Genomic DNA, 26,539 nt, shown 5'->3' on the forward strand with positions numbered 1-26,539 from the left:
ATGAAGAATGTTATTCAGACATTCTTGTATATGTCTTCCGGCGCACACGTGAATGCACTTTGGGGGGCACCCCTAGTTGTGGAACCGCTGGGTTTGCCAGCGTCAGCTGTAGAGAAAATGCAGGCAGCGTTCCTAAACGGTCACACGTTCACACTCCCACGGGAGCTTCCAAAAGCTGCTCCCAGATCCCGGCCAGCTCTGCAGTTTTTACTACTCTGGCAGTGCTCGGTGCCACCTCCTGATGCTTCCGGTACGGTTTTCCCTGATGAGGAGGTGGAACACCTGTCCATCTGTCAGTTGGCCTTTCTGGTACCCTCGTTTGTAAAGTGTTTTCTAGCTTTTTGCCCATTTTTTTAAATTGGGTTGCAAATTATTTTATTTTATTTTATTTTATTATTTTTTTAATGATTTGTAGTCATTCTTTATATGCTCTATATGTCTGGATGCGAGTCCTTTGCCAGTTACATGTGTTGCCAGTTACATGTGCCTCTCCCAATCTGGGTCTCGTCTTTTCATTGCCTAAATGTGTATTTTGACGAACAGAGCTTTTAATTTTAACATTGTCCACCTTATCAATCTTTTTTATGGCTGACGCTTTTTCTGTTCTGTTTAAGAAAACTTCTTTGAGGAACCTGCATGGTTGAATCTTAAGGGTAAGTGTTTGACTTTTGATTTCGGCTCGGGTCATAATCTCACCATTCCTGAGTTGGAGCCCCCACATGGGGCTTTGTGCTGACAGTGCAGAGCCTGCTTGAGATTTTCACTCTCCCCTCTCTCTCTTCCCCTACTCCACTTACTCTCTCTCTTAAAATAAGTAAATGGACTTAAAAAAGAAAAGAAAAGAAAAGAAAAGAAAAGAAAAGAAAGGAAAGGAAAGGAAAGGAAAGGAAAGGAAAGGAAAGGAAAGGAAAGGAAAGGAAAGGGAAAGGAAAAGAAATCTTCTACCCTAAAATTTTAACCCCCTTCCCCTATTTTACCCATCTCCCCCACCTCCTCCTCTCTGACAACCACCAAATTATTCTCTGTATTTATGATTCTGTTTTGTTTCAATGAACAAATATTCTTATGTAGTTATTATAAGCCAGACACCGATCTAGTGTTAGGAATATAATGATGAATGAGAAAGACATAGAATCTGCCCACATTCTAGTATGGAAGGCATGAAATAAATAACTGAATGTCTACTTTGTTATAAAATACTACTGGGTTTTGAATTATCTATAGATTTTATACTTATATTCATTCTATTCTTCTCATTGGAATGGTTATCATGTTAGTAAATTTTTTTCATAAATGTTTTGATATAGATAAAGCATTTTTTGGTCAATAAGGTCAATCTGAAAGATTCAAACATGTGGGCATAGACTGTTTTTTAATATATATATTTGTAAAATATAACAGTTAATGTGGGTTTTCAGTATTAGAATTTCAATTGTGTTAACTCAAGGAATACAAGCTACATTTGTTTCTTCTTATCAAAGTTGTAACCACTTTTGTTTTAGAGCTTCTATTTAAGTCATCTTTTAATCAGTTCTTATTTAAAGAGCAGAGAACACTTCATTTGTAGTCTTCTCAAAAAAGCACAATTTCTTTCTTCTAAAGAGCTCAGAACAATGATCTTTTAGTCCTGTGTCACTCTGATATAACTGTTTAATTTTGATTTTAGACTGCCTCTTTTCAGAATGAATACAAAAGTTAGAAAAAAAACAATTTTTTATAAACTCATCTTTATTTTTTATTGTCCTTAAAAAAAAGAGGCTCAACCACTGCACCAAATTTAAACTTAGAAAAATAGGTGGGGCATAACTTTGCACATATAAATCCTGATTTGGTAGAATTGATTAGTGAAAAACAAACATTTCAGAGCATTTCAGAGAACTGATGGACATATGTAGTGCCACACTACTGCCTTAACTTCAAGTAAGGAAAAGTAATTTTCTTTAAAGAGCTATCCGTCATAGAAGTGAGCATAGCTAATGAATTATTTTCTTAATTGCCACTATTTCCACCATTAAGATTTCGTTGCCAAGAAGCCAATTTTAGGAAAGCCTAAACTTTGATCAGATGAAGCTATTTTCTTCTGCTCACCAACTTCAGTTTACCTTGACGTCCTGGATGTATTTCTTCAATTTGCTCCCTACAGTAATTGGGATTTTTGTGATAATTCCAATACAAACTAAGAGACTAGACGAGGAGCTTACAGTATTGATTTCACTCAAGAGAATGATGATCATGTTGGCAAAGAAGTACTATTTCTGTCAGAAATTGCCAATGTAATGACTTGAGAGACTGATTTATAGAACTCTTCCAGAAAAATCAGTAAGACAATTGATTATGCGTATGTGGAAGTTAAGGCATTTTTTGTTTAGCAAAGGTAGGAAGATTGTGCTCAGTCTTCTGAGTTTTACAACATGACACACTGTATATTAAAGTCTAAATCGGTGTGATCCAGAGAGCTCTAGTCATTTAGGAAATCTTCATGGAGAAGGTAAGACCACATGCGGCTAAAGGAGAAGCAGGAGATGGGGGGCAGGTAGGTGAAATAGATAAAGGGGCTTAAGAGGCACAAACTTCTAGTTATAAAATAAGTCACAGAGATGAAAACTACAGCATATGGAATATAGCCGATAATGCGGTAATAACGTATAACAACAACCACTGCACTTATAGCCGCGAGCCCTGAGTAATATATAGAGATGATGAATCAATATTTGTACACCTTAAAACTAATATAGCCTTTCATGTTAATTGTACTCCAATACATTTTTAAATAAAAATTAAATAATCTTAAAAAAAAAAAAAAAGAATCAGTAGACCAAAGTATTATAAATATCAGAGGACATAGCAATGGTAACAAAATGTGAAAGCATAAGAAACCCGGAGCATTGGGTTTGTGTAGAAAAGTGGTGGTTGTTTTAAAAACAGGGTTAGAATTCTGCATAAAATGCTAAGAAACTTAATGTAATACATAGGAATAGAAAACTTGATTTTTTTTTTTTTATTTTTTAGCTGGGGAATTGATTTAGAAGATAAACATGTGTTAAAGGATATCAAAGTGATACTTCTAAATAATGACTCATGACCAAAAGTTTATTTTTTCTATTTCTCTAAGAGTATGTAGTAACTGTGCTCTTTGCCTATTGGGAGGCCCGCCATATCGTGATGGAGCCAGCTAAGGGGGCAGGGTCACATTCTGCCTTTTGGAAAGTAAATTCATTGGGATAAACAAGTTCTATTTCGGGCTTTAGCCACAGGCTAAGAATTTGGGTATCCTGAGGATGGGCACATGGACTCTGTCTGGGAACTCAGAGCTTGAAGCTGCAGTGCAAAGTCCTAAATCCACAGCACAGTCATTGTCCGCTCTGGCATTCAGAAAGCAAGTATTTTAGAATAAATGCTTCAGTCAAAAATAAATTTGGCGAGGGCCCATGCGTCGCTCAGTCCCTTAAGCGACTGACTCTTGGTTTTGGCTCAGGTCATGATCTCATGGTTTGTGAGTTTGAGCCCTGCCTTGGGCTCCACGCTGACAGCGCAGGGCCTGCTTGGGATTCTCTCTCTGCCTCTGTCTCTGCCCTTCCCCTGCCCTTCCCCTTCCCTCTCTCTCTTTCTCTCTCTCTCTCCCTCCCTCCCTCAAAAATAAATAAACTTAAAATTTTTGGAAAAAGAAGCTATCAATATGAGTGAAAAATCCAGAGATTTTAGAGAAGAAAAAAAAAAAGTCCCCAAACATGAACAGGAATATGAAAAATATGGAGAGGTTTGATAGCACGTGTGCAAAAACGGATAGTGGAGACAAACTCTGTTCAATATAATGCTGGTGAACTAAAGGATAAATAAATCTTGTTAACTTAGAAACTTTCACAGATAGGAAAACCTTTCTTGCCAGAATAGTATTTCTACACTGCTCTGATATGTTAAACTGGTGAAAAATATTCCTGATCTTTTATCCCCAGTGTGGAATGAAACCAGAAGAAATCTCTAAAAGGCAATGTCTCCATCTCCATAATAGCTATGCATTTACAATTTCACCATTTTCTGTTCATCAACGCAGTCAGAACTTTATATTAGTTCATGCAGAGAGCCTCATTCCCCTCAAGTCTTGGCACAAGAATCTGGACTTATCTTTGTGTTGCATAAAGGTTTTCCTGACAGACTGTTACCCTAGGGGAATCCAATATTCCAAATGTAAGGCCCTGGATTGAACCACCTGGTCTCAATTTCAAAACCTTCAAGTTAATATCTGTAAAAAATTCAAAGTTTTGGATAACAAATTGTACAGGCTAAACTTTCCAAGATTCAGAAAGGAAATAAGAAAAGGGGAAAAAAATCATTCATTTAACAAATAGTTGTTGAGCTTGATTAGCATAGAAATAGTCCTCCCATATAAACCTCATATGTATCTCATCTTACAAGATTTCTCCTCTGGTCAGTTTTTGATATTTGCTATTAGAGTCCTGATTACATGCCAGAAATTTCCATTTAGGTTGAAACAGAATTTTATAAATATGACTCGTGTCCATGACCAATTTGGAAAGCAGGGAGTAATACATCCATAGGGGAAAATTTTTCATGGGGCTACAGAGGGAAGGAAGTCACTAAGAGGTAGCACAAAGGTTCACCTTTCAAGATGCATGGCCTACCTCAGAGGTGAGGACAGGACATCCCAAGCCATCTTGTAGACTGAGATATGGAATTGAGCATCCTTTCAGTTACTTCGCTGCACGTCTCTGAAGTATTCAAAGAAATAGCACATCTGAAAGTTATGAAGCTAGAGATTTGGGGACTGCAACGCTACCCTCGGGCATTGAGACTGCAGGAGAGATGTAGAGGAAGCTCTTCTCCCATCTGTCACCCAGCACACAAGAGAAATGAAGGAGCACATTTCTCATTTCAGATGTAGAGACCATAAAAGAAATACTTCAAATTTAGATCATTGCTTCGTGTTTAGCATTCCTGCACATGTATCACTTTGGTCCTATCAAACCTGATTGAATACTCAAAAATAAAATCCTCAAGTATGACTAGTCGAGAATGTCTAGTTAAGGAAAAGCAATTTATTGTTTACCTCAGTCTTGCGTGTACGCAGAACTAAGTTTAAATCGTGTTTGCTTTAATAACTTTTAAACTTTTAAGCTTTAAAGTTTAAACTTTAAACTTTCAAACTTTTAACTTCTGAGTTGAAATATAGTTAAAATGTGATGAATGTAACTGACTATACAGTTGTTGATGATGCAGATGGAATGAAATTATTAGAAATTTTCCAAAATGGTAGAAACATCCTGAATTAAGAAAATGTAGGACTTCTGGGAAAGGTGGCAGTGTAAGGGAGGACCCTACCCTGACCTTTTCCCATGGATACAACTAGATAACACCCACATTAGCATAAATAACTTAGAAAATGACCCAAAGGCTGGCAGAACAGACTCTCCACAGCTACATAGAGAGAGGCCACATCAAAAATGGTAGGAAGGGCTGAGACGCAGTCGGGAACCGAGCTGACCTTTTATTCAACATAGTACTGGAAGTCCTAGCCACAGGAATCAGACAATGGACAGAAATAAAAGGCCTCCAAATTGGTAAAGAAGAAGTAAAACTCACTATTTGCAGATGACTTAATACCATGTATAAAAAAACCCTAAGGAATCACCAAAAAACTACCGGAACCACTATTGGAATTCAGTAAGGCCACAGGATATAAAATCAATGTAAAGAAATCGCTTGCATTTCTATACACAAATAATGAAGCAGCAGAAAGAGAAATTAAGAAAGCAATTCAATTTACAATTGCACCCAAAAGAATAAAATACCTAAGACTAAACTTAATCAAGGAGGTGAAAGACCTGTACTCTGAAAACTATAAAACATTGATATAAGAAATTAAAGATAACACCAACAAATGGAAAAATATTCCATGCTTATAGATTGGGAAACAAAATATTGCTAAAAAGTCCATACTATCCAATGCAATCCCTATCAAAATACAAACATCATTTATCACAGAACTAGAAAAAATAATTCTAAAATTGGTATGGAGGCACAAAAGATCCCAAAAGTCTTGAAAAAGAAGAACAAGGGGTGCCTGGGTGGCTCAGCTGGTTAAGTGTCTTTCTCTTGATTTTGACTGAGCCCATATTGGGCTCTGGACTGACAGCACAAAGCCTGCTTGGGATTCTCTCTCTCCCTCTCTCTCTGCCCCTACCCTGTTCTCTCTCTCTCTCCTTCTCTCTCTCTTTTTCAAAATAAATGAAAAAAAATTTAAAAGGAAAAAGGAGAGCAAACATAGAGGTGTCACAATCCCAAATTTCGAGGTGTACAATAAAGCTGTAGTATGGTACTGACACAAAAATAGCACATCGATCAATAGAACAGAATAGAGAGCTCAGAAATAAACCCACAATTAAATGTTTATGTTTGTTGGTCAAATATGTTTATATTTGACAAAACAGGAAAGGCTATCCAATGGGAAAAAGACAGTCTCTTCAACAAATGGTGTTGGGAAAACTGGATAGCTACCTGCAAAAGAATGAAACGAGACCACTATCTATCACCATACACAAAAATAAACTCAAAATGGATTAAAGACCTAAATATGAGACCTGAAACCATAAATCCTAGAAGAGAGCACAGACAGTAGTTTCTGTGACATTGTCCATAGCAAAATACTTCTAGGCATGTCTCCTGAGGCCAGGGAAACAAAAGCAAAAATAAACTGTAGGGACAACATCAAACTAAAAAGCTACTGCACAGCAAAGGACATAATCAACAAAGCATTAAGACAACCTACTGATTTCTACCAAACATTTAAAGAGGAGTTAATACCTATTTTTCTCAAACTATTCCAAAAATGGAAAGAAAACTTCCACGTTAATTCTATGAGATCAGCATTACTCTGATACCAAAACCAGACAAAGACATTATAGCAGAAAAGAGAGTAATACAAGCCAATATCTCTGATGAATATTGATGCAAAAATCCTCAACAAAATAATAGCAAACTGAATCCAACAATACATTTAAAAAATTAATTCACCATGATCAAAAGGAATTTATTTCCAGGATGCCAGTGTAGTTCAATATTCACAAATCAATCAGTGTGATGCATCGCATCAACAAGAGAAAGAATAAAATCCATATGATCATTTCAGTAGAAGCAGAAAAAGCATTTGCCAAAGTACAACATCCATTCATGATAAAAAACACTCAACAAAGTAGGTTAAGAGGAAACATAGCTCAACATAAAAAGGTTTTATATGAAAAACCTATAGCTAACATCATTCTCACTGGGAAAAAATAAAGCTTTTCCCCTAAGGTTTTTGCATTAAATTAACCTAACACTTAGTGGCTTAACATAGCATTTTTACTGCACCATTTCTGTGAGTCAGGAACCTAGGCATAGTTTGTCTTGTTCCTCTGGCTCTGGGCCTCTCACAAGGCTTCAATGAAGGTGTTGGACAAAACTGTAGTCTTACTTTTAAAATTATTTTTAGTAGTTTTATTGAGGCACAATTTACACACAACTGTACATATTAAATGTGTACAGGTTGATGAGTTTAGACGTAAGCAAACACCTGTGATACCATGATTGCAATTAAGGTAAATATACACATCACCTCCAAAAATTATCTCATGTCCCTGTTTCTGTTTTTATTTTTGCAGCAAGAACAGTTAACACGTGATCTACCCCCTTAACCACATTTTGAAGCTCACAATACCTTTATTGCGAACTGTAGGTAATGTGTTGTATGGTAGAATTCTGGAACTTAGTAATCTAGCATAGCAGACACTATGTCCTTTGAAAAACAGCTGTCCATATCCCCCTCATCTCAGTCCCTGTTACTATAGTGTTCTCTGCCTCTATGAGTTTGACCATTTTAGATACCTCACACAAGTGGAATCATACAGTGTTTGTCCTTCTATGCCTGGCTTATTTCACTTACCGTAATGTCCTCCAGCTTCATCCGTGTTGCTGAAAATGGCAGGATTTCCTTCCTTTTTTATGCCTGAAAGATATTTTATTGTACGTATATACCATATTATCTTTACTTATTGGTTGACACATACAAGTCATTTCCATATATTGGCTATTGTGAATAATACTGCACTGAACATGGAAAAGAGACATGGTGTCTCTTTAAGATTTGATTTCAGTTCTTTTGAATATACACTCAAAAGAGGGAATATTGGATCATATGGTAGTTCTATTTTTAATTTTTTAAGAACCCTCCCTACTGCCTTCCAAGGCTGCCACAGCATTTTATGTTCCCACAAACAGTATACAACTGATTTACAATAGCATCAAAAAAAATATGATACTTAGGAAAAACTTAACCAAAGAAGTGAAAGATTTCTAAACTAAAAACTATAAATATTTATAAAAGAAATTAAAGGAAACACAACTGAATGGAAAGATATTCCCTGTTTATGAACTGGAAGATTTAATATTGTTACTGTCCATACCACCTAAAGTGATCTATAGATTCAATGCTACCCCTATTAAAATCCCAATGGTATATTGTACATAAATGAAAAAAAAAAAACAGATTTCATATGGAATGATAAAAGTCCCAGTGTAGCCAAAGTAATCTTGAGAAAAGCTTGAGGCAGCACACTCCCTGATTTCAAAGTTATAGAGCTATAGTAATTAAAACAGTATGGCACTGGCATAAAGATACACATAGAGCCCAATGGAACAGGTTAGAGAGTCTAGGAATCAGCTCATCCATATAAGGTCAGCTGATCTTTGACAAAACTTGATCTTTGACAAGAGAGCCAAGAATACACAACTGAGAAAGGACAGTTTCCAATAAGTGGGATAGAAAAAACTCTGGATATCCACATGCAAAAATAAATAAACAAAATTGGACCACAAGATTGCACAAAAATCTACTCAAATTGGGAGTGCCTGGGTGGCTCAGTTGGTTAAGCATCCTACTTTTGCTCAGGTCATGATCTCACAGTTTGTGGGTTCAAGCTCCATATTGGGCTCTATGCTGATAGCTCAGACCTGGAGACTGCTTCAGATTCTGTGTCTCCCTCTCTCTTTCTATCCCCCCCCCCCCACTCATGCTCTGTCTCTGTCTGTCTCCCAAAAATAAATAAAACATTAAAAAGTTGTTTTAAAACTCAAATGGACTAAGAACTAAAATGTAAGGCCCAAAGCTGTAAAATTCTTGGAAGAAAACAAAAAGTAAAAGCTTCTTGACATTAGTCTTAGCAATGATGTTAATGGAGGACATCAAAATAAATCACAGGCAATAAAAGCAAAAATACACATCAAACAAAAAAGTTTCTGCACAGCAAAGAAAACAATAAACAAACTGAATGGCAAACTATGGGATGGAAGAAAATATTTGTAAGCCATGTACCTGATAAGAGATTAATATCCAAAATATATAAGGAAATCCTACAACTCAATAGCAACAAACAAACAAAAAATAACTTAAAAATGGGGAAAAGACTTGAACAGACATTCCTCCAAAAATGGCATCCAAATGGACAACAGGTATACGAAAAGATGTTCAACATCATTAATTATCAGGGAAATGCAAATGAAAACCACAATAAGACACTACTTTATGCTGTTAAGATGGCAATTAATCCTGTGAAGATATAGTCTTGTTTTAAGACTTGAATTGGAGTGAATTCACAATAATGGTTTTGATAAGATTCAGTGCCTCACAAGCTTTTGGCTTCAGATCCTTGTTTCCCTGCCATGGAGAACATACTACTATGTAAGCAAAGGGGAGAGGGAAAATAAGTAACAAAACAGAAGTCACTATATTCTTTAATTTGATCTAGGAACCAACATCCTATAATTTTTGCCATGTGCTAGTCATAAAAAGTAGGTCACTAAGCCTATACCTTACACAAGGGCATAAATACCAGTAGACAGAGATCACTGGGAGCTATTTTAGATTCAGCCTACCATATATTAGAAAATAAATCTGTGCTTCACTGAATCTTAGGAATAAAACTACGCATACTTTTTCAGAGTTTTTTTTTTTTGTTTGTTTTTGTTTTTGTTTTTTTTTTTTTTTTACTGTTTTCTTACTTATTTGTAGGTTTTCTTTAAAAATTACTGCTCAACTACTTTCCACACTTTGGTTCCTGAACTCAATAGTTTACCATTGCTTATTTATTTAGAGTGTATACTTCATCCTGAAAGACAATATCCTTTCTTTTAGGGTAATGTCTCAAACTGGCACATCAGCAGAATATTGAAAAGACCATTCAACTGTTTTATCAGGTTGGCAACTTCAGAGTGTGGTATGTGATAGACCAGTGTAGAACCCACGCTCTTCTGCCCATTGCTGTGTCTCTTTGCTAAGAAGTGGATGCCTTAGTTTGAGATGATGTTGTGAAGCATTCAGTGTCAATGGCTGAAAGTCTTTGTAAGTCCTCAAAGTTCAGGAAGCAAAGGAAAATGCATACTTGGAATGTGTTTTATAAATGTTCGTGTTCCCCCAAATTCATATGTTGAAATATCAACGTGATGGTATTAGAAGGTGGGGCCTTTGAGAAGTGCTTAGGTCCTTAAAGCCATCATGAATGGAATTAGTGACCTTATAGAAGAGGTCCCAGAGACCTAGCTCAATCCTTTCCCATATGAGGACACAGCAAGAAGTCACAGTCTACAGCACAGAAGAGGACCGTCACCAGTACCTGACCATACTGTCATCCCAATCTTGGACTTCCAATTTCCAGAACTGTGAGAAATAAAGTCCTATTGTTTAAAAATTACCCAGTCTTTTTTATTTTACTATAGCATCCCAAACAGACTAAGACAATGTATGAATCTCAATCAAGAGCAATTGATTTCAGGGGTGCCTAGGTGGCTCTGTCGCTTAAGCATCCGGCTCTTGGTCTCGGCTCAGGTCATGATCTCACAGTTTGTGGGATGGAGCCCCCTGTGGGGCTCTGCGTTGTGGGTGTGGGGTCTGCTTGGGATTCTGTCTCACCCTTTCTCTGTCTCTGCCCCTCTCCTGCTGGTGCTCTATTTGTCTCAAAATAAATAAATAAACGTGTTTTTTTTTTTTTAAAGAGGAATTGCTTTCAGGGTAGAAGGGGTTCAAGAGAATATATGGCCACCAAATTGGCCTTCTTAAGATGGTGCCATATCAGGGGTTTGCCATTGGTCTCTGTTGCTGGCAGTTGGGATAGTCAGCAGCGATGAGTAGCAGTTTTCATGAGGTGATCCAGGCTTTCGGGTTTATGTATAGCCCTCGTCCCTGTCATCATGGTTACTGCATCCATTTGTTTAATTTGCCAGCAATGGTTCGCCAATAGCTAACTACGCTGTGTGGTGTAATTTTATCTACTTGGTTATTTAGTGCTTCTTCTATTGGTAAAGGTGGATCAATTCTACAAGGCAGTCATTTATATGAGTGATACAAAAATCTTACACACTTTGTACCCACTCCTATCTGTCCATCCACACACCTCTTCACAGCCCTCCTTACCCTTATCTTCCAAACTTTATCCTCCAGTCCCCTGACTAATCTGTCTACATTCTTGCTTTAGGCACATCTCTTGCTCCACCATGTTGATGACTACGTGCATAGTGTGGAAACTTTTGTACAGATTCTCCTTCTGCATCATCGTTCAGAGCCACTTCTAAGTATGAGTATTGTGCATCAGCATTCTATTTTCAGTTAGCCCCAACACACCAAACTGACATATATATGAACCAGCCTTGATTTTTTTTTCCCATTTCTGTCAGCTTGTTATAAGAGAACTCACTCCATTTTGGCATAGGTGTAAGATGAAGATAGGCAGATAAGCAGCATGTAACTGTGGTGGATGACTATAGTTAAGGCCTGGCCCATCTGCTAATGCAACTTCTTGTGCCTTTTTTTGTTTAAGCTTATTTATTTATTTTGTGAAAAAGAGAGCATGCATGCACACAGACTAGTGGAGGAGGGACAGAGAGAGAGGCTGAGAGAGAGAATCCCAAGCAGGCACTGCACTGTCAGCACAGACCCTGATGTAGGGCTTGAACTCACGAACTGTGAGATCAGAACCTGGTCCGAAATCAAGAGTTGGACACTCAACCAACTGAGCCAGCCAGGCACCCCATCTTCTTGTGCCTTTGACATTGATCATGCTTATCCTAGACATATCACTTTTATCTAACAGGGGATTGCTACTGAGCCTACCTAAATTTATGATTTGATTCATTTTACCCATGATGGCTATCTCTGATGGCATAGATGCTTGATGTCTCATGGTTACACAGTTCATCAATATTAGTTCTTAACAAAACAACAGAATGCTTTATGCTTTATGAGTGGTGCTACAGATGGCATGGGGACTTTCTCTAGAAACACAAAAGTATTTGTTATAACTTTTCTATTACAGCTTGCGTGACATCTTTTCCCACCACACATACAAAAAGGCTTCCTATATCTGTGACTCAAGAGACAGAGCTCCTTGCAACACACTTTGGATCTGCCTCAGAGCCATACTGGAAGCTAGTTCTCAGCCTTCCATGTCACTGGGTAAATTAGTTGGAGTAATACTCTCAAGTACACAATATGCTACCTTCAGAACTTGAAGATGCCTAACAAATGTTCTCTGCCTCTTCCTCAAAGTATACCTGAGAGATGTCCTTTCAGCCCTAATAACACACACTTATCCCACATGCAAAAAAAACAAAACAAAACAAAACAAAACTCATCCCCACTCTATCCAAAAATCCTTGAAAGTCTTAACGAATCATAGTATCAGGCTTAAATTCTTGGATCTGGTAAAGTATATCAAGTCTAAACATGTATTCTCTTGATTTAGAGACCTATAAATTTAAAGAGAGAGAGAGAGAAGAAAACATACAAGTAAATTTTTTGACCTCATGCATACATCACATAGTTTTGGGAATAGAAACCAGAGAACTCTCTAAAACACACTCCCATTTGAAGAAAAAAAAAGTGCACAGAAGTCACTACTCCTTGGCAACTCAGAATTCCTGCTATGCAAGTGTTTCCATGCCTCTGTCCTCTGGAAGTCAAAAATGTTCTTTGATTAAGTCCCAGTTCTGCTTCCTGGGAGTGGTTCTCAGCCACTTAAGGGGATTAGTCTTTTGTCATCATCTTTCTCCAGTTCTAAAGAGGTTGTTAAAGGATGTGCCCTCTTTTCTTTGACTAATTTCTGCCTACAAAATTGGGAACCCAAAAGTTATTTTAGATATTAAACAGCTTCAGTCCTTTTTAGCCCTGGCTAGTGGTACTTTAGCCAAGCATCCCCAAATCCAGGGGTTTTATTTACTTGATCCCAGTCAACTACATTTACAAAAAGAACAAACGTGTGGGTTTTATCATGTATTCTGTTTCCATGAACCATATTTCTAAGGCCACAGACCTTTGGGTGCTTTGAGTAGTATGGCCCATTAGGAATCTGCGGGGCTATGCTTTCTAGAGGCCCTTTTATTCTCTGCAAGACATACTAAGTATCACCCTAAATCTTTTAAATAGTTTAGGAAAGCACAGGAGGACTACTCCTTAGGGTCTACATCCCTAAGCTACATCTTAAAGGCCCTTGATTTTTTCTTTGCCCCCAAACTGCATCTATCTTAATTTGATAATATTTTACTGGTTTGCAGGGTTAGAGAGCCTAAAGAATTTTAAAGAGTTTTATAAACCAGTGCATTGTGGAAACTCTCTATTGCCCCTTCATTCTGTTTACTAACTGGACAGTCCTTTACTGAGCTCATGTCTCACTTTCATTACCTGATTACATCCACCTAAATGAAGTTAGATCTCTCATTCTGCACTCTGCCTGGAGTCCATCTTATCCAAATCTACAAATTATTACATGTGATATCAGTCTTCCCAAGAATCAAAAAGGGCAGTTTTTACAAACATTTCATGACAGCATCATATGGGCTACCATTTTCTAAGCCTCCTATATCAGCTTCTTTCTCTTGCCATCCAGGCTTAAAATCAGTGCCCCATATTTTAGTTTTTTTATCAGCATTCCACTTCAAGTACCACTTTTTGCATCAGATGACTTTTGCTTTATAACAACCACAAAAATCAGCGAGATACCAAAACAATAATTTACTTCTCACACATCTTACCAGGTTCCCTCTACTTTTGCCAGTTGAATTCACTCACACATCAGTGGAACTACTGAGTTTGGGTAGTGCTACTTCAGACAAAGGTCCCTGGAGTGGCTTTTCTACATGATTCTCACAACCTCGTTGGACCAGCAAGCTAGCCAGGAATGGTATTCTCACGGAAATAATAAAAGTACCAAAGCATATGTTCAAGCACATTTCAGTCCTTACATGCTGAAAAATCTCTTGCTTTTAGCCTCTCATTGGCCACACCAAGTTACTTTATTAGCTAGCCCAGAATCCAAGGGGGCAAATATACTTTGTGTTTTGGGGGAGGATTTGCAAAATTACATGGAAACAATGCCATCTGAGGAAGCAATGATACCTACTTTACTACTAAAGTAGTTTTGCAGAAAAGATAATGAATATGATGCATTTTATACTCAAAAATACATATAAACATCCAGGGTATATCCAGGAGACAACTGAGGTCAAAGACTTGGTGATATCAAAGCTAGAGAAGTAGATTTGGGCAACACTGGTATATGGATATGCAACAATTTTGCAGTACATACAAAATCATAAGGATAAAAAGATTGTATGTTATAATAAATACAAATTCATTGGGGTAGACAGTAGATGACAAGGCAGAAGAGGATGCTAAAGTGTATAAAGTACAAGTGAGTATATGGTGGGCGCCAGAAATAAAAGAGTTTGAGAGAAGAAGTTGTAAGATGTGCAGAAAGGTAAATAAGGCTGAAACCCAGAAATAGATAATTACGTTTGACAAGTTAGAGGTCTAATTTCCATGTTACAGACGTATGAAATAATCACATAATTTATACGTGGGTTTAATGATATCTAAATACAAATCATGCATCATAGCATCTGACTTTAGGGCTGCCTGCCCTAAGATCAATTTAATAAACATAAGACCTTGCTCATCATATTCCTAGGGGCAAATTAAATATTAAAATTCTTTGATATCTACATCTAAGAAACTCTTATAATTAGATGCATATGGAAGGAGAGTAATTCAGATGACAAAAGCTGAAAAAAAATTAGTATGGCAATGCCTCTTCAGCCTGTCTCATTTACAATATGAGTAATAAAAAATATAATTAGAATAAAGCACTTTAGGAAGAACAAATTCCCCAAGCCTACCCTACAAGTTTCAACTCTGTGTTCCAGGGGAACTTATCTAAATGAGCAAAAAGAAAATGCAACCCACAGGGAATAACAAAATCATAAGTAATATCAGTAAAGTTGTTTGTTCCCCACAAGAGCACACTCAATAATATCAGTTGGAATTCCATACAAGAAGAGATAAAGTGTTAGATTCTGGTCCATTAGGAATAATTTGCTATCTATCCGATTCTAATTTGTACAGATAGATTAAATAGTTAAAGAATGCTATAATGGAATATGCCTAGCAAAGCTTCATCTATTTTTTTTTTTTTACAAACATGGTACAAAACAAAATTATTTTGATCACACAGGTTGCTTTTGTGTATGCAAGTATTATAAGCTGAACTGTGTGTTCCCCAAAAGGATATATTAAAGTCATATTCCCCAGTACCTAAGAATGTAAATTTATGGGGCGGAGGGGGGGCACCTGGGTGGCTCAGTTGGTTGATCATCTGACTTTGACTCAGCTCATGATTTCACAGCTTGTGAGTTCAAGCCCCACATCAGGCTCTGTGCTGACAGCTCAGAGCCTGAAGCCTGCTTTGGATTCTCTCTCTCTGCCCGTCCCTTGCTTGTGTACACACATTCTCTCTCTCTGTCTCTCAAAAGGAAGGAAGAAAGAAAGAAAGAAAGAAAGAAAGAAAGAAAGAAAGAAAAAGTTATTGCAGATGTAACTAGTTAAGATGAAGTCATGCTGGAGTAGAGTGGGCCTTCAGTATAACATCACTGTTGTACATATAAGATGACCCCTTGAAGATGGAGACACAGAGAGAAGACCATGTGAAACAGAGGACTGGAGTGACACACGGATAAGCCAAGAAACATCCAGGATTGCCAGCAAACCACCAGAAGCTAGAAAGAGGCAAGGGATGATTCCTCTATATATTTCAGAGCCAGCATCGTTCTACCAACATCTTGACTTGAGACTTCCAGCTCCTAGAACTAGTAGAAAATAAATTTCTATTGTTTTGAGCCACCCAGTCCGTGGTAGGTACTCTGTCATGGCTACCCTAGACAGCTAACACAGCACGTCTCAATCTGACTGAATATAAGCAACTTAAACATACATTTATATCCTATATGAAGATTTGGTGGCGACTTTAAAGGTGCCCATTTCATAAAATAATTAGCCAGACACAAATTTTTAAAAAGCAAGATTAGCAACGTTACTGGTGAATATTCAAAAGGGGAGGATGTAGATTAGCAATTGTTTAAATGACTTAACAGAAAAATACGCCCTGTTGATAAGGAGGCAAATTTTAACAAGATAATGATGTTTGGTGGCTTTAAAGTCAGGCAATCTTGATGTAAAAACATCTAGTTCCACCATTAACTAACTGCTTGAGGTCAAGCAGTTTATTTGATTTTCCTAAGATCCAGTTTCCTTACGTGTAGAATGAAGATTATAATAATATCTGTCCCACAGAGTTTTCATAAAGACTTAAGTATATTTTCTTTAAAGCATAGTTCCAGTGCATAATGAGGGTGTTATTCTCTTACCTGATAAACTTTTGTATCTTTTTAGAAATCCTCATTCCTCACTAATGCAAATCAGAATATTTGCCTTTCATTTTCTTTTTTTAAACGTTTTTTATTTATTTTGAGAGAGTGTGTGTGTGCACAAGTCAGGGAGGGGCAGAGAGAGAGGGAGATAGAGAATCTTATGCAAGTTCCACGCTCATTGCAGAGCTCGACACGGGGCTTGATTTCACATGTCATTTTCTTTTATCATCATATTTCCACATCCTCTAGCCAATCTGCACTTCAAAGATGAAATGTATGCTCTATCCTATCAGTGATTAGGTGTAAAAATGTACAGTCTCTACAGTCAGACAAATCTAGTCTTCCTCCCAGTCCAGAAAGACTCAGACAATGCATCTAAACTCTCAAAGTATCTATTTGTTGTGCTGTATAATAACATTATAATAATGTGTACCTCATATTAAGTGCAAAATATACACAGACTGTCTGAAACATAGAAGCTCAAAAGTTTCTGGGGTGGACCTCTCCAACCCCTCAATTCATTCAGGCACTAGTTTCAATTCAGGTTATCTCCATGGTTTTTAGCTTTACCAGGGCCTCAGCCCTCATTGCCTCACGACAGAATCACTCAAACACTTTTCTAAACTAACTCCCTCAGCTTTGATCTCTCCACCCAGTCCTGTGCGTCCAGCATACTAGTAATGGAATGAACTTTATGGTGCTATTATGCCTTAAAAAAAAAGACACCTGTTCACCATTGATAATCCTTCTTTCTGACTTGCCATAGTCGTTATAATCTAGTTTCATCCCACTGCAATCAACACTGTAATACACCACCCAGATCCCTACCGATGAAGGAGTACATCATTGAAGTTGCCCCAGTTACAGAGTGCTGACAGTAGACAGCTCTCAACTTCCAGGAACATCAGAGATTGCCTTATTGCACAGAGTCACTGCAGAGGTTACTCCTCCTTCCCAGGCTTCCCAACACCCAATGGCTCATCAACGAAGGCATACAGAGTCCTGATCAAGTTGGCCTATAAAGCTGAAAGGTCATTCTAGCTCCAGAGCTCTCTCCATGGGTTTGGCAGAGGCTATGATTGCAATTGCTTTCTCAACATCTCCTTCTTCCCGCTCCTGCCTGAGTGCCTTTCTTTCACAACTGTGGATCCCAAGGGCTGCCCCTAAAAATCACCCTTCTCAACAAATTCCATCTCTCAGTTGACTTTCCAGGATATAAATCTGACACATCCACCTAAGCCAGCTTTGTTTCAAAGAAGCCATCACTATAAATGGTTGTCAAGGTCAGATTTTCTTCTCTCTTTAGCAAACTAATCACACATATACAATCATTTGTTCATCTATGCCTTCATTTTTTGAAAATGAGTAGAGCATGCTTCCTTCCCTGTAGGCTTCTTTCCTGTAGACTAGGAGGGGAACATAAGCATTTAAAATGAATGTGATGAAAACAGGATAGTAGCTCTTCTAGAGGTAGGTGTGACGTCCATATGAGCACACATAAGGAGCTAGAAATTGTTATTGCTGTGCTGGTTCATAGGCAATTCTGCGGCATCTTTTTTCTTCTCTCTGTTAATGACAAACTCAATATTCATCTCTTCAAGGGAGTTCCTCCTGGCAAGTCTTCTCACGCCATTTATTTAGATTATTTGCTGCCACTTATGTACATCTTTCTGGTGAAAATATCATTACTTTTACTTTTAATTTAAAACATGTGCCTACAATAGGCAAATGTATAAAGAACAGAGTTTCGCAGAATTGATTGGGGAGATGATATGTGTAAGTTAGCCATTTTCCCAGATACCCCAGCTGTCAGTCTGAACAACTCTCTGGAATGTATGGAAATGGCAATAAGAGATTTCAAGATAAAACATACAGGTTCCATTGAGACAGGGTTCACTATTTTCCAAAAATAAATAATATTGATCTCTACAGCTCTGCTAAAATGTTCTCTCTCTTTCCATATCTCCAAATAAAGGCAGGGAAGTTTTTTAAAAAGCTGGGAACACAACAAAAGTTAACTTTCATTTTACCTAGTAATTCTTCACTTATTACTCCAATACTAAGATGTTCTACCTATGTCAAAATGACACCCTATCGCCTTACCCAGAACCCATAGAACAAGTTAGGAGCTCAATAAACATGTAAAATGAATACTTGATGAATAAATTAATAAGTTACCTGCAGCTTCTTTTCCATTAAAAATCTCAAAAGCATACTCTTTGAAAAGCATTTTTGCATGCATATGCTGTAAATATATATTATAAGGCTTTGCCTCTAAATTTCTAGGGTTAAAGGAATAAAAAATAGAGTGCTAAGATAAAACCAAATAGGCAAGTAAGAAGCCATGTCACATAGGATTGTAGAATCGCTACCATATCCCAAAAGAAAGAGTAACATACACAGAAGTTCTAATTTGCACCTTTTTCAGTGGGTAATTGCATTTTCAGGACTTATATATTTAAAGTTATTCTGTACTATTTGCTTTATAGAATTTTTCAGTAATAATTATGCCAAAAGTCATGTCTAAATCACCACTTTTGTATGAACTTGCTCTAAATTTAATACTGTACTCAATAGCTGTTCCTATGTTTTCTTAGCAACATTTCAATGATTTAAAAAGAGAATATTTTAAAAAGTTGTAGATATTCTATTTGGGATGAACATACTAATCAATTATTCTTTCCAAGACACTTAAGTATACTTCAAATAAAAATTCTTGACTTTTTCATTATAGGTGTGGGTAACATTAATAGCTTTGAAATAGCAAATTGCAGTGAGCTGATTACTTCACCACGATTACACTACCATAAATTACAGGAAGGAGGAACCCAAGGCTTAACCTCCTGCGTGTTTCTCCTACAATGAGATTCTTACTGATTGTCCAAGACTTTTAAGGAAGCACTGATATTAAAATATTTAGTGTGAGCGCTGTAGGATATTGGATCAAATGGAGAATTTAGGGTTGGAACAACACAACTGGATTTGGGATAAAGCAGTAACAGGAGGTGGTGGACTTAAATCTAATTCTAACATTTAAACTCAAATGTGATCCTTCCTAAGCAAAGATGGCAAAAACATTTGCTTGTTTCATGTATGTATACATATATATATATGTGCATGTGTGCGTGTACAATTGCATATACTATGTATGCAATTGCATATGCTGTATATATAATTGCAAATATGTTTTGCATATTCATATTAAATTTCAACCTTCTTTCCACTTCTGAACTTCTGTCCCCCTTTACCCTGCTCTGTTCTTTTGATAGGACTTATCCCCTCCAATTACATAGAATTGACTGGTTGTTGATACTGATTGTCTCCCTTAGAATGTAAGCTTAAGGAAAACCAGGATTTGTAGAAATTTGTGTGCCTTTTGTTCATTGAAGTATCCCAAGCACTTACAGCTGTACCTGGCACATAGTGGGTGCTCAATAAATATTTTGTAGGTAAATACCAAAAAAAAAATCTCAAATGGGATCCAATACTAACCTCTCTGGCATTTTATCACCTACAGTTACATTAACCTAGAAAATCAATCATTAAATGCAACAAAGAAAGGTACATTTCTATATAAACTGGACAAGTTGACAACAATTCATCATACGCTTTTTTATATATTCTGCATTTATTAATTTTAGTACATTTGTATACACAGAAAAAATCTTACTAAGAGCATCTTCAAAGGGCAGAACTGCAAACTGGTTGAGTATATTTAATTTGCTGATGCTTAATTGCAGGAGATGTGAAAGCAGGATGACGAAAGAGAACAGGAAAAATATAAAAAGATAAAGAAAACGCCCTTCCTAAAAAGATTTTAGTCCTTCCTTCCCATTTTTTCATGTCTAGAGGCTGGAACACTATGTTTCATTCTTTGGTTGACCTTTCTTTCCCACTTAATGACTAATGAAGCAAAATTTTACAAGGCATGTTTTACAGAATTAAAATTTTGTGAGTATAAATAACTGTGAGTATAAATAACAAGCAAAACATATAAGGAATTCGCTGTAAATATCTCCCCAAGATATGTTAATCTTGAAAATGAGTATAAAGCGTATTAAATTTTATAAATTCTTTACTCTTGGTATCTCTTTATAGTGAAAGATTTTACACAACACTTAAGTGTTACCTAAGCTCTTCCTGTTATCAAGCCTAAGATCTTTGAGGGAGGATATTATATATGATTTAGTTTGTCCATTTATAATGTGTGTGTGTGTGTGTTTGTGTGTGTGTGTGTGTGTGTGTGTGTAGTAAAAAGAGAGTAAACAGAGAAAAAGAGTGAAACAGAATAAAAAGAACCAGAAAAAGATCAGGCTTGGGCAGGCTGGTCTCTTTTAGGTAACCATCATAACTGCAGAAATGAAGATAGAAATAATGAATGTTTAGCTTTGGTATAAAAAGTTTAAAAATCAAACTTTTGGCAGATTATTTAGCTTTTTAAGTCACAAGAAGCTAGATCCTTACAGCATCAAAAGCCAAGTTCTTGCTATCAATAGAGGCATAGAGTGAATAAATAATTGATCAGTAAGTGATATCTCCAGACACTTGAAACTGCAAGTTGGGAAGAAGTCAGAAGAGTCAGAGAGTGAGTCATTGAAGGAGCACTGAATCTTGCCCTACCTAATGTTAAGTTCACCATGTATGCACACATGAGGAGTAGATTGATCTCACTGATGCTTCAGGAGGAGACATGTTTCTTGCATGTCAGGAAGCAATCTGAGGCAGTGTCAGGAGAGTCCTCACATGCTCTGATAGGACATAAGGAGCACGCAGTCCCTCAGACCCTTCTATGCTCCTTGGCTGGGAGTGTCCAGGTGCGACACCCGAAGCTGGTTGGCTGAAAAAGATTTGCAGTGGTTACAAAGACATGCGTTGGTGGCTGTGGAGAATGAATCAGATGAGAGGTCTCTCAGCACAAGCTAATGGGAAAGATGTCAATAGCAGTGACTGGGTGCCTCCCACTCCTTCAGATATGATGGTATTTTTGGTACATCCAGGAAAAATGTCTCCCCAAAAAATGCAAAATTGAGGAAGAACCTAAATTCATTTTTTTAAATCTCAAATTGACTAAGTTTATATGAATTGACTAAGAAATATTATGTTTTCTCTCATCAAATTGAATGGGAACATTTCTATTGAAAAACAAAAATGTCACCATTGAGCACATTTGACTCATAGCCTGGAACTGTGTTCATACTACATACGTCTTTCTTTTTGTGAGCTTTCCATGATTCTCTTAGGTTGTCTTTGAAAAAATCTAGTCTAGTCTTTTATTCAATTTACCTGTCCTTGTTATAACTCTGAAATCTTGAATTGGGCCTATGGCATTAAATTGGCACTCAATAAACATACAGGAAGGAAGGAAGGAAGGAAGGAAGGAAGGAAGGAAGGAAGGACGGGTAGAAGGAAGAAAGCTATAAAACTAATGCCTCCCTATATCTTACTCAATATTTCCAAATGCATTGGAAATTCACTAATTATTTTGCCATCATATTTGTTATATGATCTACTTGTTCCATTTAAAGAATAATAGGTAAATTACATTTGGGAAGGAAAAAGATACTAGTAAAGACAAGTGCTCCCAAGAGAGGGAATTCTGTCCAGGCATCTGACTTAAACTACATATATTATGGTTTTTCAGGGCTCTAGAAGAATGTTTTAGGTTACTATTTTTTAAATCATGGTGAAGGATGAATTTTCTAAAACATGAAACCAATACAGATATCATTAAGAGAAATATTTTAGGTTATATAATAAAATAAGTAATTGAAAGGTAGACTTCAAATAGAGAAAATTATTGTGTGCATAGGACAAAAGATTATTGTAATAAATCTTTTAAGTCAAATAGAGAAATATAAAATTAAAAAGAGAGAGAGAGAAAGAGGGGATAAAATAGATAATGAGAATGTGTAGGACATAATTATGAGATCATTTTTAAAATATAGTCATTAAAACATGAGTAATATACAACTTCACTAGCCATTCAATAAGCGCAAATTAAATTAGTTTTTTCTGAAAATAAGATTGGCAAATAAAAAATTGATAATAAAAAACAAAAAGACATAGTAAAAATGATAGTAAAAATGATAGCACCCCAATGCCAGGTGCAACATTTTGGAGGGCAGTTTAACAGTAGGCATCATGGTATTTAATGTGTGGATACTTTGACCTATAAATGTCACTTCTGAAAATTTAACCTAAATAATCAGACATATTATAAGGAAAGGGTGCAAGGATTTGTACACCTGAGTTGTTTAGAGTAGTGCAAAATAACATTAGCTTAAATGGTCAACAGTATTTAGATACATAGTCTAGATACATACAATAAAAAAATACTCTGTGGAAATTAAAAATGATTATGTAGTTGGCTTTTGGATGTGTTCAAACTATAGTAAGTGAAAAATGAAAGTCCTAAAAAAATGCAACATATGAAGGTTATTTTTGTTTTAGAAGGTGAAGAGGAGGGAAAGAGAAAGGGATGGGGCAGGAAAAGAAGTGGAGAAAGAGAAAAACGACAGAAACTAGAAAGACATTCTGCAAATATATTAAAAACCATTACTCCTGGATTGTGGGTAATTATAATCTTCTTCATTAAAATTTTTATTTAGAAATTTTATTTAATAGCTTACAATGAAGGTTCATTAGGTTCAATGTCGGAAGAACAAGATAATAAAGACATTTCTATTCTGGAAAAATAGAATTAATTACCAAGGTAATTGTTTATGGAAAAATAAGGTCCTTGACATCAAAATGACTGCATCAGAGTAAAGGGTGGCACTGGCACCTGGAGGTCTTTGGGTGCAAGCTTAAAGCACTCTGAGGCTGGCCAGAGGAGCTCCCATGGGTGGGAGACTGAGAAGTGAATAACCATTATTTGAAGGGCCAGTAAATGCACAGTGATAGTAGGCTCTGGATTCCTGGGGCAGCACGCAGTGGAGCAGTTTCTAGCCAGCTACTCTATCAATGTATTTGATATGCAGCAAGGGTTTCACAATCCCTGGGTGCAGTTCTTTCTGGGCGACCCCTGTAGCTAATAGGATCTGTACCCAACTCTTAAAGGTATAGGACAGTTGTCCACTGTGTGTCACCCCCACCAACCAGTAACAACAAAAACTCTTTTATAGAGTGAATTGCGTTGGCACAAAAAACGCCATTGAAACTTGCACAGAGGCTGGGGTTCAAAACTCATTTTAACCAGAAGTACCAGTGTCATCTTTGAGGGTGTCAACATCAAAAATGGAACTGAAGATCTCCCTTGTCCCATGAAACCCACAGACCACTACACAGAGACCAAGTCTTACAGGAGAGAGCAGTCCTGGGCATCAACAATCCTGAGAGGCATTTCTTAGCCATGGCCACCTGCCGTCATGGCATTTTCAGGCCAAGAGACCCCCAGTTGGTCCCCATCCTCATCAAGATGGCTGGGAAAGGCAAGGTGAAGTTTGTGATTGGAAACGGAGAGAACTTGGTGGACCTCACTTTTGTGGAGAACCCAGTGCACAGACATATCTTGGCTGCAGAGTACCTCTCCTGAGATGTGGCTTAGTGAGAAGGCACTTCACATCATCAACCATGAAGTCACCTCTTTCTGGACATTCCTGTCCCACATCCTGACAGGCCTCAACTATAAGGCCCCAAGTACCACATCCCCTACTGGGTGGCCTGCTACCTGGCCCCCCTGCTTTCCCTCCCGGTGATGGCGATCAGTCCTGTCATCCAGCTCCAGCCCACTTTCATACCAATGCCAGTCGCATTGGCCAGTGCATTCCACTATTACAGCTGTGAGAGCCAAAAAGGTCATGGGCCACCGGCCACTGGTCACCATGGATGAAGCCATAGGAAGGACCATGCAGAACTTTCACAACTTGCATAAGGTTGAGTGAAGCACCCCATTGTCTGGACCCTCTCAGTGCATTCCCTGGCTGCTAACTTTCCCCTGTGGACCAACAAACTAACCCTCTTCACGTGAGTTTCTTCTGAGCTTAGGTCTCCTCCTGCCAGTTGGATGAAAGCCGACTCAGCTCTTCCATGACCACAAAGTGGGAGAAAACAGCAGACATTTCTCCTTTTGTAGGCTTGGATTTGAATTTCTTAAAGCAAGCAACTTCATATTCTACTATTTTGTGTTTTCTCCTTCCTTCCTCACTTTTTCTCTCCCTCCTTCCTTCTCTCCCACTCCTCCTCTCTCCTGGGATACTCATCATTCCAATGTCCTTGCATTTAATCAAGGAAGCTATAGGAAATAAACAACTCATTTGCTGATTAATGATGGGAAACTAAATTTACTTCCAAGGAAACCCACACTAGAGGAGAAGCCTAGTTCAAAGAAACTCATATTACAAATATCTTAGAAAAAAATCAGAAGTTACAAACACTTCAAATGTACATTTCAAATAGATGCAGAATTTAGAGCAAAAACTTTGAAAAAGTCTCAGTAATTATAGCCACACCACCACCACCACCAATCTCCAGAAGGAAAAGACTGCTGGTTGTTCACCTCCTTCCATGCTTCCAAGTTCCCTCTCACGTACAGCTGGTGTGCTTGCCTGCATTGTTTTTTCATAAAGCATTCTCTCACAGACACATCTCTGTTTATCAGTGGAACCCCATTGTCCTTTTTCATTGCAAGATTGTAGCCTGCCCCAGTGGCCTGCCATTTTAGCTGTATAGCTCCTCTTCTGACATGGGACGTGGGGCTGGTTGACTGTAAGCCATTGAAAAGGTCAGAGAGAAGATCCTCCTTCATCTGCTTGGAGTTTAAGCAGAAACTCCATGAGATGATGCAGAAAGGGCTGTTTCTCTACAGCTCATGCTCACAGAACCCTTCAGGCCAATTTCCAAAAGGTAAATTACATAAAATGTAGTGTTCTCTATTTTCTGGTGATGATTTGCTTTCAGAATGTGGTTTTTTCCAAGACTAATCAAAATGCAATGTTCAAAAAAATAAAAATGATTTTATTAAAATGATGACTCCATTTGCTATTTTAGCAAATTCATTTCTATATGTTCTTTAAATATTGTTTATGTGTTACAAATATTTTTGGAGTTTGTTTTCTCTTTCTCATTTTCTGATGTGTTTCGGTAATGGCATGTCTATTTTATTGTCATATATTCTTTCTGTAGGAATTTTTTGTTTTATAGTATCTTTAAAATGATAACCAGCACTCAAAAAATGGGAAACTAAATTATGTTTTCTTCTAGCATTTCTATTGTTTACTTATACATGTAAATTGATACGGAGTTAATTCTGATGCAAGTAGCAACATATTTGGGTTATAGCTTTTAATCTGTTATTTAATTGTCCATAAACTGGAGAAGATATTTGCAAATGACATAGCAGATAGGGTTAGTATCCAAAATCTATAAAACAAACTTATGAAACTCAACACCCAAAAAACACATAATCCAGTGAAGAAATGGGCCAAAGACATGAACAGACACTTTTCTAAGGAAGACATCCAGATGGCTAACAGACACATTAAAAGATGCTCAACATCATTCATCATCAGGGAAATACAAACCAAAACCTCAATGAGATGTCACTTTACACCTGTCAGAATGGCTAAAATTAACAACTCAGGAAACAACAGATGTTGGCGAGGATGCGGGAAAAGGGGAACTTTTTCACTGCTGGTGGGAATGCAAAATGGTGCAGTCACTCTGGAGAACAGTATGGACGTTCTTCAAAAAATTAAAAATAGAGCTATGCTATGATCCAGCAATTACACTACTAGGTATTTATGCAAAGGATACAAAAATTCTGATTCAAAGGACCACATGCACCCCAATGTTTATAATG

General features: G+C 37.2%; 1 pseudogene; it reads left to right on the forward strand.

Annotated features, from left to right (window-relative positions):
* Positions 1-24,623, forward strand: LOC122203120 (annotated as a pseudogene).
* The last annotated feature ends 1,916 nt before the right edge of the window (positions 24,624-26,539 follow it).

The sequence above is a fragment of the Panthera leo genome, chromosome D3 (assembly GCF_018350215.1).
Source record: "Panthera leo isolate Ple1 chromosome D3, P.leo_Ple1_pat1.1, whole genome shotgun sequence".
NCBI classification, from domain to species: domain Eukaryota; kingdom Metazoa; phylum Chordata; class Mammalia; order Carnivora; family Felidae; genus Panthera; species Panthera leo.